This window comes from Lepidothrix coronata, unplaced genomic scaffold (assembly GCF_001604755.1).
Source record: "Lepidothrix coronata isolate B3197 unplaced genomic scaffold, Lepidothrix_coronata-1.0 Scaffold19, whole genome shotgun sequence".
NCBI lineage: Eukaryota > Metazoa > Chordata > Aves > Passeriformes > Pipridae > Lepidothrix > Lepidothrix coronata.
This window is the reverse complement of record NW_016690199.1, coordinates 3140214-3152717: the sequence shown is the minus strand read 5'-3', so window position 1 is coordinate 3152717 and position 12504 is coordinate 3140214. Positions and strand designations below refer to the sequence as shown.

Genomic DNA, 12504 nt, shown 5'->3' with positions numbered 1-12504 from the left:
AGGTAGGAAGGTCTGTCAGGATGTTTCTTGCACTGAACCCACTCAGGTCTGCCGAAGGACTGATAGCTAATTAGCATTAATTTTCCATTCATTTATTTTGTGAACAGAATGTCCAAATATTTAAAATTTGCTCATTAAGCTATCTCTAGTGTCTGTATATGGTGGGCCGCATCCATATATTTTCCAAAAGCAATGTAAATCCCATTTCCATGGAATATGTCATGCCCTGTCAGCAAAATATCCTTACTGCTGTCAGCCCAAGGTGAGTCCATGTCTCTGAGCAGTTGAACACATTTTTACTTGCCTGGTTTTTTGCCCTCAAGGTGAATGCCATTCCATTTTTCCTACCTGTCATCATACAAATCCAGGTGGGATTGTAGGTGTTGTGCTGCTGTTGCTATAACTCCACTGCCAATGTGCTGCTCTGCCTACCAAAGGCACTTCAGGGGAGCTGGACAGAAGTTAAAAAGAAACGCGGCATTTCACACTGTATCCTCCTCTCCCCCAAAATACTCAAGGGGCATGACAGTGGAAACAAAAACTTTAGCAGCTGCAGGTTGCCTAAAACACTTTAACTCCTTCGTTTTTCTTGCCTAGAAAACAAATATCCTCCAGATTTTGCATTCAAGTCTCCTGACAGAGGCCTCTGCTCCTCTGCACAACAGCAGCAGGAGATCCCACACATGGCAAGGTCACAGTGCTCCTGCTCCTGCTATATGCTCTTATACTATGTGCCTCCACCATGAGCACTTTGCACAAACCCACATGCTAGATAAGTACATCCACAGCTTTGCTCCCACCACCACGGCTTTATTATGAACAAGAATTTCTGAGATCTTGTAGACAACGAAACAAACAAAAATGAAGCACAAAAAAGCCTCCCTTCTTTCTCTGCAGAACTTTCCACTATTTCTTCACTACTGTCACCTCCATTTTGCTCAACTTGCTTGACACAAAACTTCTAAGTCCTCCAAGGCACACCTGGGCAGGAGGCTACATATCACTTAACACAGTGGGGACCTTAACCTGCCATCAGTCTGCAGCAGCAACAAATGACAAGAATAGGTCTTGACAAACATGGCTGGGTTGTGCCATTTTTGTGCAACAATAGTAAGTTTGACAGATTTGAGCCTGCCCTCATGCCTGAGACACTGTTGTGTGCAGAGCAAGAAGCTCTCACTCCTTCTCCTCAAAGCTACTGCAGCCAGGTCAAGGACATTGCTCCTTGCTGCAATCTGTCAGTGCCGATTTAGCAAGTCCCAGCTCCCTTCCCCTGAGTGCACAGGCTCTGGCTGGCCTTGCCCGTAGTTCCAAGTGTGTCCGAGAGCCAAAACCTTATCACAGTCCATCTCTGCCTCCTCGCAAGAGCAGAGTTATTGCAGGAGTTGGCGTGGTCTGTCTGTGCTGGTATGACAGCCAGCTCCTGTTTTGGATTAGAGGATGACCGTTTTCCCTCCCTCTACATCCCTTACTGGGCATTTAAAAGAGAAGGATTTGTGGGAAAGGGGAAACACTCATGATGGGTTTTATACCTCTTTTGCCCTCCCTTTGCCCTGGTGCAAATGAAAGCCCCAGACCCGTGGGCTGTATCTGTGAGTGCTGTGCAGGGGCCCGACTTAGCCCAGGCCATGAAATAACAGTGTGATAGTGGAGAGATGTTTGTGCAGCACCTGATCTTACCTGCAGTCCCACATACAAAGGACTGCTGGCAGAAGACCAGTTTTCAGTGCATTTCACAACTTGGGAGAGCATTGCAAAAGCACTGCTTCCCTATCAAACGTCAGGGTGGAGATCTGCTGACTCCATCTTTCAAAGCAGGGCAGAGACTGAAAGTGAACCAGCAATAAGCCCCAGACATAAAGGAGTGTAAATAAATTAATAAAACACAGCTGAGAATGGCGGGGGCAGCAAAAACACCCCACACACACCAATCGCTGCAAGGACTGTGGCGTGTCTGTCTGCTGATGTGCAACACAGCTCCACAGCACCAGTGTTTGCTGCAACACCTACAAGGAGTTTCCTTGGGCTAGAAAGGCTGTGGTTGCCCACGGGGGCAAGGAGGTGGTTTTGCTTCATGAGGTTGTCTCACCCACACTGGTTATCACTGGTCTGGCTGGACGTGTCTGTGTGTGGCCCTGCTGGCTGCTCTCTCAGTGCCCTTGAAAAATAATCCAGAATCACTGGTTTTCTTTCCATGCCATTTGCTTCTGCCCCTGGTCTGGAGCCGTCTTTGACTCCGTCACAGCATCCCGAGGGTTTGCAGGCACCTTTAGGCAGCCTTGCCAAGGCAGCAGGCTGTGGTAGCAGGGCGTGCTGTGGTCTCTCCTTCTCCTAATCCTCTCTTTTTGCCAAGGTATCTTCCCTCAACACTGCCTCCGCCAAACAGACTGATCCCAGAGATACCAGCCTCCAAAGGACTTCAAGGTGCGCCTGTCACAAACTTCCTTCACAGATGCTGCATGAATTTAAACTTTTCTTCAGAATAAAAGTCTAGAAACTGAAAATAGGAAGTCAGGGTTTTTTCCACAGGTTTTCCTACCCAAGCCTTGCCATCAGCTATGGTCCACATCCAACAAGTTAATCTGACTCAGCTACTTCAACCCCTCTCTTCCAGAGCACCTTTTGTCCTCCCAGTGACAATTGCCCCGAATGACCCTGCCAGCATTGTACTGCCACTCTGAGCACCATTTGCTTGCCTGCAAACACCCAACCTGCTGCACCATCACCCATCTGCTCTGCCATCTGCCTGCCACAGCCTTCTGTGCTCCTGCACAGTGCGGTGTTCTGGAAAAGCCTCCCTATGATGAAAGAGAGGGATTTTGGCACTTTTTAAACCAGGAGAGAGAGGTAGTTCTGAATTTGTACAAAGTGCTCCAGAGCCCACGGGTTGGTTGGGACATCACCTTACCAGGCACTGACTGATGCACAGTAACTGCTGCTGACACATGTACCTATTCATGCTGGCCCCAAAATGACAAAACACTGTTGCCCTCCAAACAATGTTTGTGCTACTGGATTCCCCTTACCTACTGCTGCTAAGATCCTGCCAGTCTGGAATATATTTTCTGATCTCCTCTGAGCAGTCTGACATCGGAACAGGGATACTCCATGCATCCACATACCTGCCATGCTCTCAGTACTGCTGTGCTCAGCAGTAGAAGGGGAATGATGGTCCAGGTCTCCAGGAGGAGCCCCATGGCCTAGGGCTGACCATGTGGTTGGGATGTGAGTGGTTCTGCAGGACTGGGGCTGTTTATCCACGGTAGGAAAGAAGAAGAAGGGAGAAAGGGGGAGAAGGAGGGGGAAGCACTGGGCAGAGCTCTGAGGAAAATGTGCTGTGGACAGTTTGCTTGGGCTCCTTGGAGACTCCTGATGGCTGCTCTGATCTCCTCACCATGAGACCCAGGGATGATTTGTTGTCACATGCACTGAGCACCCTGTTTTCTTTCTAAGAAAAGAGCTGGTCTATTTAGGAGATTCATGCTTGAGCTTATCTGCAAGTGCTAGGCTTATTCTCTGGGCTTTAAGGTTTATTTAGATTAAATAAGGTTTATACATTTGGTTGGTAAGGAATGCAATGTATACATTATAATTATGTAGTTAATGCACTAATCTCTATGATGAGCTCTCCTGGCATAACCCAGTACAGTTATCCAAAAGCTTCTTTTAATCTCTAAGGAAGGATAATTTTAAGAAGAAAAACATGATTTCTCCTACTATCTCTATCCAAACCCTTTCATTCACAGATTGCTCTTAGACTGACTGAAGCAGTGGTTAAATCCACTGCAAACATATAATCCCAATACAGATGTAAGATCACAGTGCCATTACTAAATTTATTCCTTTCATAGCAGTTCTGTGGGGTCCTGCCTCCATTCAGCTCTGTAGATCATTGGAATGTCCCCTCATAAATACCTGTATGCGAAATAACTTTCAAAGTCTGTTTTACACCATTTACATAGTCGATGCTCCAAAAAAGGGGACTGATAGCAGAGCCTAAGAACATATTACCCATCATGACCACTCTAGTCTGTTCATAGAAAACCTGAGTAGTAAGTTGGCATCACAACCTGAACCCAAGTGCTGCATGTAATCATTCTCATGTGAAAATGCCCCATTTGCCTCCGAAATGGGCCCTTACTCATTATTTAGGCACTAAGTTGTCTGAGCTATTTATTCATTGTGCAAACAATTTTTTTCTCATAATGAAGCCCATTATGTGAAAAAGTCAACCTTAAGTAGTGTGAGGACACAGTTCATATAAAAATCAATGCAACTTTTCACTGAAGCATAAATCAGATCAGCTCTGACATATGTGAAAATATTTGGGGAATGCTTAATGACATTTTTGTGTTCCTGTAAATTATGTGCTTTGGGCTGACTTTAAAAGCAGAAATAGGGAAAGTTCATCTCATATCAGGAAACATCAGCAATTGAAGCCACTACCTTTCTCGTGATAGTTTCACAGATCTTCATCTCATACATCTTACAATAAGCCCACACACGTGGAAACATAGAATCATTAATATTGGAAAGAGCTGCTATCCTCTTTGAGGTTCACCAAAAGCTGATTTCTAATTTTCAAAGTGACAATACCTAATCCCATTCAGATATTTCCCCTCTTTAGAATATAATTCAAACATCAGTTAAAGCCGCTCTTGCTGCATAGAAAAGTTACTATCCCATTGAATTTTTGCTCCTGCATGCATGTCCTGTGAGTTTCTTCTTCAGGATGAAATTCCCATTTTGGAAATCACTCCTCCAAGTAATTGTTCTATGGCTGGTTCTTTGGCTCTAAAAAGAGAAATACAGAAGGCAAGGAAAAGCTCCTTCATGTACTTATTTTGAGGGATAAGTACAGCATTGTGCCTGGCGGAGAGTCAAAGGTCCAAGAGCTGGGACAAATCATGCAGCAAGTAAATGAAAAGGGGGCCTGTGGAAACCCAAATGACACTAGCTTTCTAGGGCTGGTATGGAGTATGGGAATCTTAGGAAAAACTGGGATATATGGACTAACAAAATGAGTGAGCTTTCAGAACTCATTGCAAGGTGGAATATTTTATATGTGTAATAGTTCATTAGACTATTTAGGTAGGACTTGTAGAAATGGGAAGAAATATGTGCAGCTTGAAACCTTTGCTTTTCAGTTGGCTGAGGCTGCAAATATAACATTCTTCAAGGGGAAAGAACTGGGAGGTCAGTGGGCAGGTAGAAAGGTATTTAAAATCAGAGGGCTGCATGGATAAGAGCTGCTCCCCTGACTCCGTGAATGTCAGGCACAGACCACCACTATCAAAATCAAGTGATGTTTGTTCTCTTAACTACAGAGAAGAAACAACATTTGCCCAGCAGTGAAGAGCAGTTACTGTGACTTTGGAGTCTTGAGTATTTATCGGCAGGCTTGGAAATCATATAAACCTTATCTCCTTGTTTGTGTTTTTGAAAAACAGATAACTTTGCCCTCTGAAGACACTGCTATCTTTATTGGGCAGATGAAGTGGGCTTGGTGCCTGCTCTTCTTCAGGCACTCGCATTCCTGCTTCATGGAATTCTGCTGTGATCTGGGCTGTTACCATGGCCCTGGACTCACTCCCTGCAGAGCTCCTGTCCCTAACCAATGAGTCCTCTATCAATTATCTTGGTTTATTTATTACTTCCATGGCATAATAACCTTAACATATTTTGACTTGTTCCAGTCACTCTGGACTACACATTTGGTCAGGTTTGGATGGTGAACCCATGGGTTCCCCTTCCCTGACAGAAAACTGTAGACCCATTCTCTGCAGTAAGTCAGTGGTTACTTTCAGATACTTGGCTACCTGTAGTCTCCTCTCAGGAAGTAAACATGTTGGTAGGAAGTACTGAGTATATGAAAGGTCCTCTCCTAGCCTGAAGTTTTGTTTTCCGATACAAAATAAGGAATTCCAGCCTTGACTCTGAAGGCCAGTGTGAGAGGAACGAAAGCACGGATTTAGCAAATTTCACTTGGTGCAGCCATAATCCTCCCACACCATGGCTAGACACAGCTGGAGTCACCCAAAGGACCTTTCTTGCCACAAGAGTGTTGCCTTGACTTCTGTTGCATGTGGAGAGATGGCAACCTAGTCTTGGTAAGGTTTAATCTTAGCTCCATCCAGAGCTGAATCCCCTACATCTTTCAGTGCTGCTCCACCACTTGGCTGTGGAGGGAAAAGCCTGCTGGGCAGATTGGAAGTTACAGCTAAGGGAAGCAGAAAAGGCAGTAGTTGTTAGCTGATGTTGTCAGGAAAAGTTTTTTAGTGCGCTGGGGGTCAGGGACATGGCAAACTGCCTAAAAGCAAATGCTTGCCCTTGCTGGGTCTGCCTGTGCTGGTGCATAGTGCCAGGCCCCTTCTTGCTCAGAACAGGGCTAATGGTGAGGACTTTTGCAGCCTTACTGGCTTGCATTGAACCTGCAATACAGAGCCCAGAAATACAGTGAGATGTTTTTTCAGAGGTGAAAACTCTGCAGTGCATATTTTGATGTTCCCTAATGTAAGTGACATTATGGAATGCAAAAATAGCTAGATGTAAAAAACAGATTGAATCTATTTACTAAAACATTTAATCAGATTGTAAGCTTTCAAACCTTTCAGATACACTGCCTTATATTCTGATTATTTAGGTCTCCAAATGTCAGGAACCCTGGGAAAAAAATCCTACTTAAATCCCCTCAGTGTTTCACACTTGCATAGGATGAACTGACTTCATTGCCCTAGTACAAAACTTCAGGAAAAAAACCAACCCAAAGCTCCATATTCAGAGATTCAAAGCCACATTCCTGTGGCTTCATACAGGACATGACACTCCAGTAAGACCCCTGCTGCTGTATGCCCTGCTCCCTCCACTCACGGTGACAACGTTAAGTGAACTGCCTGGGAAGTTCGTGGTGTGGCTTCCTGGAGAAGGGTGCCTCTGAGCACGGGGCACCGAACCCGCCGAAGCCAACAGAAGGTTAACTCAGATCGTAGCTATTCCCATAACCATGTATTACAGACTGTTGGATTTTGTTTCAGTGATGAGCTTCAAGTACAGCCAAAAGCGAATAGAGGCACGTTGACCTCATAGTTTTGCGAATACAGATTGAGCGGTCCAAGACAATTAAAAGCAGAGAATACGTGCCATCTCCAAACCCCTGGCGAGGCACTGCCAGAAGTTACCGCTGCCCCGTCCGACTGAAAAGACATTAACACCCGCTGCAGAGGAGGTTGGAAGGCAGCCATCCTCGACGGATTGCTTACGAGCACTGACTAGAGTCAAACCGAATTCAGTCAGAGATTTACACAAGCCTCATAATCTAATAGTAGAGTTTACTTTACGAGAGTGCCACACCAAAGATAGTAAAATGCAGTTTTAGCTAACAAATCGACATGCTTCCACAGAAAAGCTCCAGCCATCATGGAGCATGTCAGCACTGCAGAGTGCCTGGCGTGGATTTACAGTTTTCAGTTTACTGCTGAAGAGTTATTGTTAAGTCCATTGTTATAAGCTTTCTGCAATTAAAAGTTCCAGTCACACTTATCGTATTTAAACATAGCTAATAAAACCCAGTAAATTCTGAGACATTATAGGTTTTACCATGCTGTTAAACATCTCAAACTTTTTTATATTGGACCTTTGACCTATGTTAGGAGAGATTTTGGAAGCAAATTGGCTGTTCTAAGCTGCTTTACTTCTGATTTGCTTGGATATGCAAAACTTCTTATAGTTTTTCTTTACTGTAGTAAGAGATATAGCAGGGCAATACTTAGACGTTTTCCCTCATGCATGCAACAGGTGATCATAAGCTAAGTACTATGTCTCTTACAAGTCACCTTCCAATGTTCTGTGCTTTTTGTGTCATAAATTATAAAGAATGATGGTTATTTTTGTTGTAGCAGTGACTTTTGGTCTTTTCTCTCACGTGAGTAATGTTTTCTCTCTTTTCTATCAAAGCTTTAGGAAAACATACTTTTCATTTTCTCTACAGGTGGCCACAGATACAAATTTTACTTCTGATCACCTGTATTCATGTGTTCGGAAACATATTAGGGTACATGGATGGGGCACATAACCTAGACAGGTGGACAGAATAATTTTACCCTGTGTATTTCCCAGGACTTTGTGAACTAGCCTCAGCAGCCTCACAGTGGACACTTACAGGATCCAACTTCTACTGACAAGGTTATGGATCTGCTTTTTAAATGCTTCAAGGTTAATCTTAGTTTCAAATTCCATGAACATTCAGAGATCCTAGTGCCAAGTCAGTATACTTTGAGATATATATATTGCGAATGGTATCTATTGAGATATAATATCCACACAAGTAGAATTCCTCTTGTAGAAGCACAGATACTATAAAAATCCAAACATATCTAGTGGAAAAAACAAATAACAGAAAGCTCATATTTGTCAGAAACCAACTTTACTGTAAGATAATTGCTATTTGCACCCTGTGTTTTATTGCAACAACCGGGACTGGCTCTTTGCACTACAAAAGAGTTTCACTATCTTTGAGTTCGTCGGATGGGTTAAGTATACAGACAGAGGAAGTAAGAAAAACAGCGTGCATGATCTGGAATAGAGATTACTGAATGGAGGGGTGTGTATAGGACTGAAAACCAACATCCCTCTGAAAGCTTTGGGAGGCTTAGTGCACAAGCTTGAAACCCCTACTTTAAAAACGTGGATCAGAAACTTTTTATCAAGCTGAATACAGTTGTTCATCCCTGATCTCGCCTCTTCCCATACACCAGAAAGAGGCAAAGCTTTACGCCAGGTGGGATGCACCTTGGTTAAAGCTGTGGGCACACTTTCCCCCAGTGGTATCGTTTAACACATTACATCTTCAGGTTTCGTTTATCAAGTCTAGCCGCTGGGAACATTGTGTCTTTACAATCAGAAAGTCCAGTTTCTGTATCAAAGGACGCAAAATGCACACACCCACATCTCTCTGCATTTTTAAAAGCCCATCATCTATTGCAAACTTGTGCAATCTGCATCAGAGATTTAAAAGAAAGAAAGAGAGAGAGGTTTGTCTTTTAAGAAAAAAAAAAAACTTACCAAAAATAACTGAAGTTCTCTAAAGTTGCCCTGAAGTTGAAATAGCCCAGAACACCAGTGCACAGCCTGCCTTAAACTCTCTCTCTTTCTCACTCCCCCTCTCTCTCCAGCAATTGGAAGGAGGGCTGTGCAGAAATTCAGCAAACAATTTTCCTTCTATGTCGACCGGGGCGTTCCTCTACGGGCAGAAAGGGGATGGCTAAGCCTGGGTGAGGCTCGTTGCTCTCTCCTCAAGCCAAAGAGCGCTGTCGCAGATTACACAGCCTGTGAAATCCAATCCCTTTCTCTACTCAGGCAACAGCTGTACGGCTTCAGCTGAGGCGGGAGCGGCGGATAGACCCTGGGCTTGTTGCTGGTCAGGCTTTCCATGCTGGGGAATGGGGGGGACACGGGTTTCCGTAAACTCCGTGTCTTCTCCCAGGTCACTGCCTACAGGCACAGGCACGAGTGTACACAGGGTGGAGATGCGGGGCAACTTCCGCGGGACTGAAAGTATATGGGATGTGGGCGCCCGCGCAAAACAAACATCTCTTTTCCTGAAATTCATTCCCAGCTTCGCTCCAGGACATAACCGGGTAATTAACGTTATACGTATTAGTAAACTCTCATGCAAGCATGCACACACACAGGATGCAGCCTGTCAGCCTGTCACAACAGCGCGGTTCAAAGGGGTTTCAAGGCTGCTCTAGTGTCCTCTCTAAGTTCGTTTTTCCTTGTCACTTTCAGTCAGCTGTTTAATTCTTTCCGAAAAAAATCCCTGAATGCTGAGCTGACAGTCCTTACACCAAGTGAAGCGTTATGGTGGCTCGCAGGGTGGGAGTGCCAGTGTGCTTTAGTGCTGCCGTCTCAGTGTGTCCTGATACTCTACACTTGAGGAAAGCTGCTTAGCGCCAGCAGAAATGGATTTATGAAAATTCCCAGCCCCTCCTCTCACCTGTTTCTATTTCTCCACCCCATGTATAGGAAAGAAATTTATAATACAGCTGATTCCTCCCTCTCTAAGGAATTCCACTGATCCTTTGACTCCTCCTCCCTGAAGCTTTGAAAAATCAGAGCACCAGATTTCAGTGTGGGTTTCCGCGTGTCACAGAGGCATTTGGCTGCTCGTTTGCATGCTGTCAAATAGGGGTGAGGTGAGAGAGGGTGCAAAATACAAACAACACATAAGCGGCCCTGGGAGTGTCCTGCAATCGCTCTGGCCGCTTTGCCAACACCCCAGAGCAGGTAAAAAACACTGGCCAAAGGAAAACTCCTGTGTTTACAGATCAGCCTCACTTCATGTTGAGGCAGATGCTGTGGTAGGGATTTTTATGCTGCTGGCCCTGAAATTCTGCAGATGTTGGATTTCTGGACCCAACTTTAGAATGGGCACACACGGTTCCTACAGAGGTCACATGGAAAGTTGAGAGGGAAAACTGAGTGTAGAGCTCTGCTTCCATCCTGTGTGGGTACTCAACACAGGCATTTTAAGAAACCAGGTCTTCACAGGACTACAGTATTTATATTAAAGAAAATACTGTAATGTGAACAATTAATGTATGCATATAATGTGTAATTATACATTATATATTAATTATAGAAGATCACATATATAACAACTTAGAAATACTATACATAATTTAATCTAATTAATATATGTGGTTTGTCAGCATATGAACTGAATAACACCATAAATCGTGTCTATTTATTCTATGATTCTACTGGGTATCCACATAAAATATATAATATATAATCACATATATTGTGTGACTATATATTATATAGATAATAATATATAATTAATATGTTGTGAAGCACTATGCAGTTCATACGCAACCTCTGTCTCCTCATGAGTGTGGCATCCACATCAAGAAATAAAAAAATAGGTTGGCTGTAGCCAATGCAGGGATGTAAGGCTGCAAAGGAGGAAGATGAGGCAATGGGACTGCATCAGCACAGGGCATGTGAGACTCTTCAAGGTGGCACAAGGAAGTGTTCAAGACCATGTTGGATGGGGCTTTTAGAAACCTGGTCTAGTGGAAGGTGTCTCTGTCCATGTCGGGGGGGTTCCAACCCAACCCAACCTTCCAACCCAAACCACTCCATGACTGTGTTTCAAGAGAGACATCCTGCAGCTGCCTCAAGGATGGAGGCAACCAGAAGCAATAAAGGCTTCCTGAGGTGCGGTCAACAGCAGTAAAGTAAACTGAGATGGCTGGGAACAGGAACAAGGCCTCTCTAATAGCAAGCTTTTGGCTTTCTCTGCTGCCACCCAGAGAAGTCTATCCCCAGTCTTTAGGACTATACCAAGGTCCAGCCTTTCTGAACCACCTTTCAACATCCTGATAAACAACATATATTTTTAGAAACAGACATGCAAAACAAGAAGCGCAACCTACATCATGGATTGATGTGGAGACAGCTCATTTGAATGCAGAAATCTGGCTCGTCCCTCCAGAGCCAGTCGTGCCAAGCAGCAGCACTTCAGCAGGGCACAGGCTCTGGGGTGACAGCAGCAGTGTGCTCCATCCCCATTCAATGCTTTATTTCAGCTGTCTTTGCTGAATATATGGATGGGCGTTGCTTCGATCTTTTAAGAATTTTTAAAGCCCACATGAGACAAAATCCTGCCTAAGTTGAGAGAAACCAACTGTTTTTTCCATAAACCTGGAAGAAATGACTATATTCTTTTTCATGGTATTGGGAAATCTACGTTCATTGTCACTGGCTTTTTTCCAGTTTCAGAACTGGAGGTGTAAGCCTGAGTGTCTGAGCAGTGCCCTGCTGCTCTAACTCCAGTGAAGACAACTCCTGTGTTGATCTACCCTCACATAGCTTCAAGTCTAAAATCTCCCCTCTTGTCAGCCAATATGGTGCAGTTCTGTGATTATCAAATCATTTCAACATTGTTTGACTGACATGAATGCATAATGCTCACTTGGTTTATTTTTAAGTATTTATCAAATCCACTGTTTGTCTACTGAGCTATTGAAAAAAATGCTATCAGACCGATAATGTCCAATTCTCTGAGTGACTGGAGCACAAGTGAGATGACTCATTCAGTGGTCATACTCCAAAGAGCCCTCGTGTTTACTCTTCTTGATAGACATCTAAATATTAAAAGATAAATCTCTTTGAGTTATGCTGCGGCAATACTGAATGTTCCTCTCCGCTCTCCTGCCTTGCCAGGGAGCACCACTCAAATTTCTCTATCCCACCTCTAACCCCATTTCCCAACTTCCCTGTACTACAACGTTGTTTTCTTTACTCTGTTCACAGGTAAGGCTGGGAACACACAATTGAATAACACAAGCTTTCTTTTATTAGTGTTATTCACACCCTGACCTGTGACTGATGTTAGACTTACACATTAGGGTGTGCTGCTTTACTAGTAATTGAAAAAAGAGATGAAAAACAACAGGAATTTTCTTGTGTTTTCTTTGGCCTAAAGAGAGAGAGACAACA

The 12504-nt window shown here is 44.0% G+C and overlaps 1 protein-coding gene across 2 annotated transcripts in view; it reads right to left on the bottom strand.

The window, feature by feature from the left end:
• LOC108493799 (protein AHNAK2-like) overlaps positions 1-12504 on the bottom strand; it is a 64692-nt gene that overhangs the window by 31775 nt on the left and 20413 nt on the right. Inside the window, exon 1 of one of the 2 annotated variants that reach the window (XM_017807627.1) lies at positions 9061-9240. The exons of the other annotated variant lie outside the window; for it this stretch is intronic. The gene's annotated coding sequence lies outside the window, so the exon portion shown is untranslated. Of the gene's footprint in view, positions 1-9060; positions 9241-12504 lie in introns of those variants that run through there. 2 annotated transcript variants of the gene reach the window in all.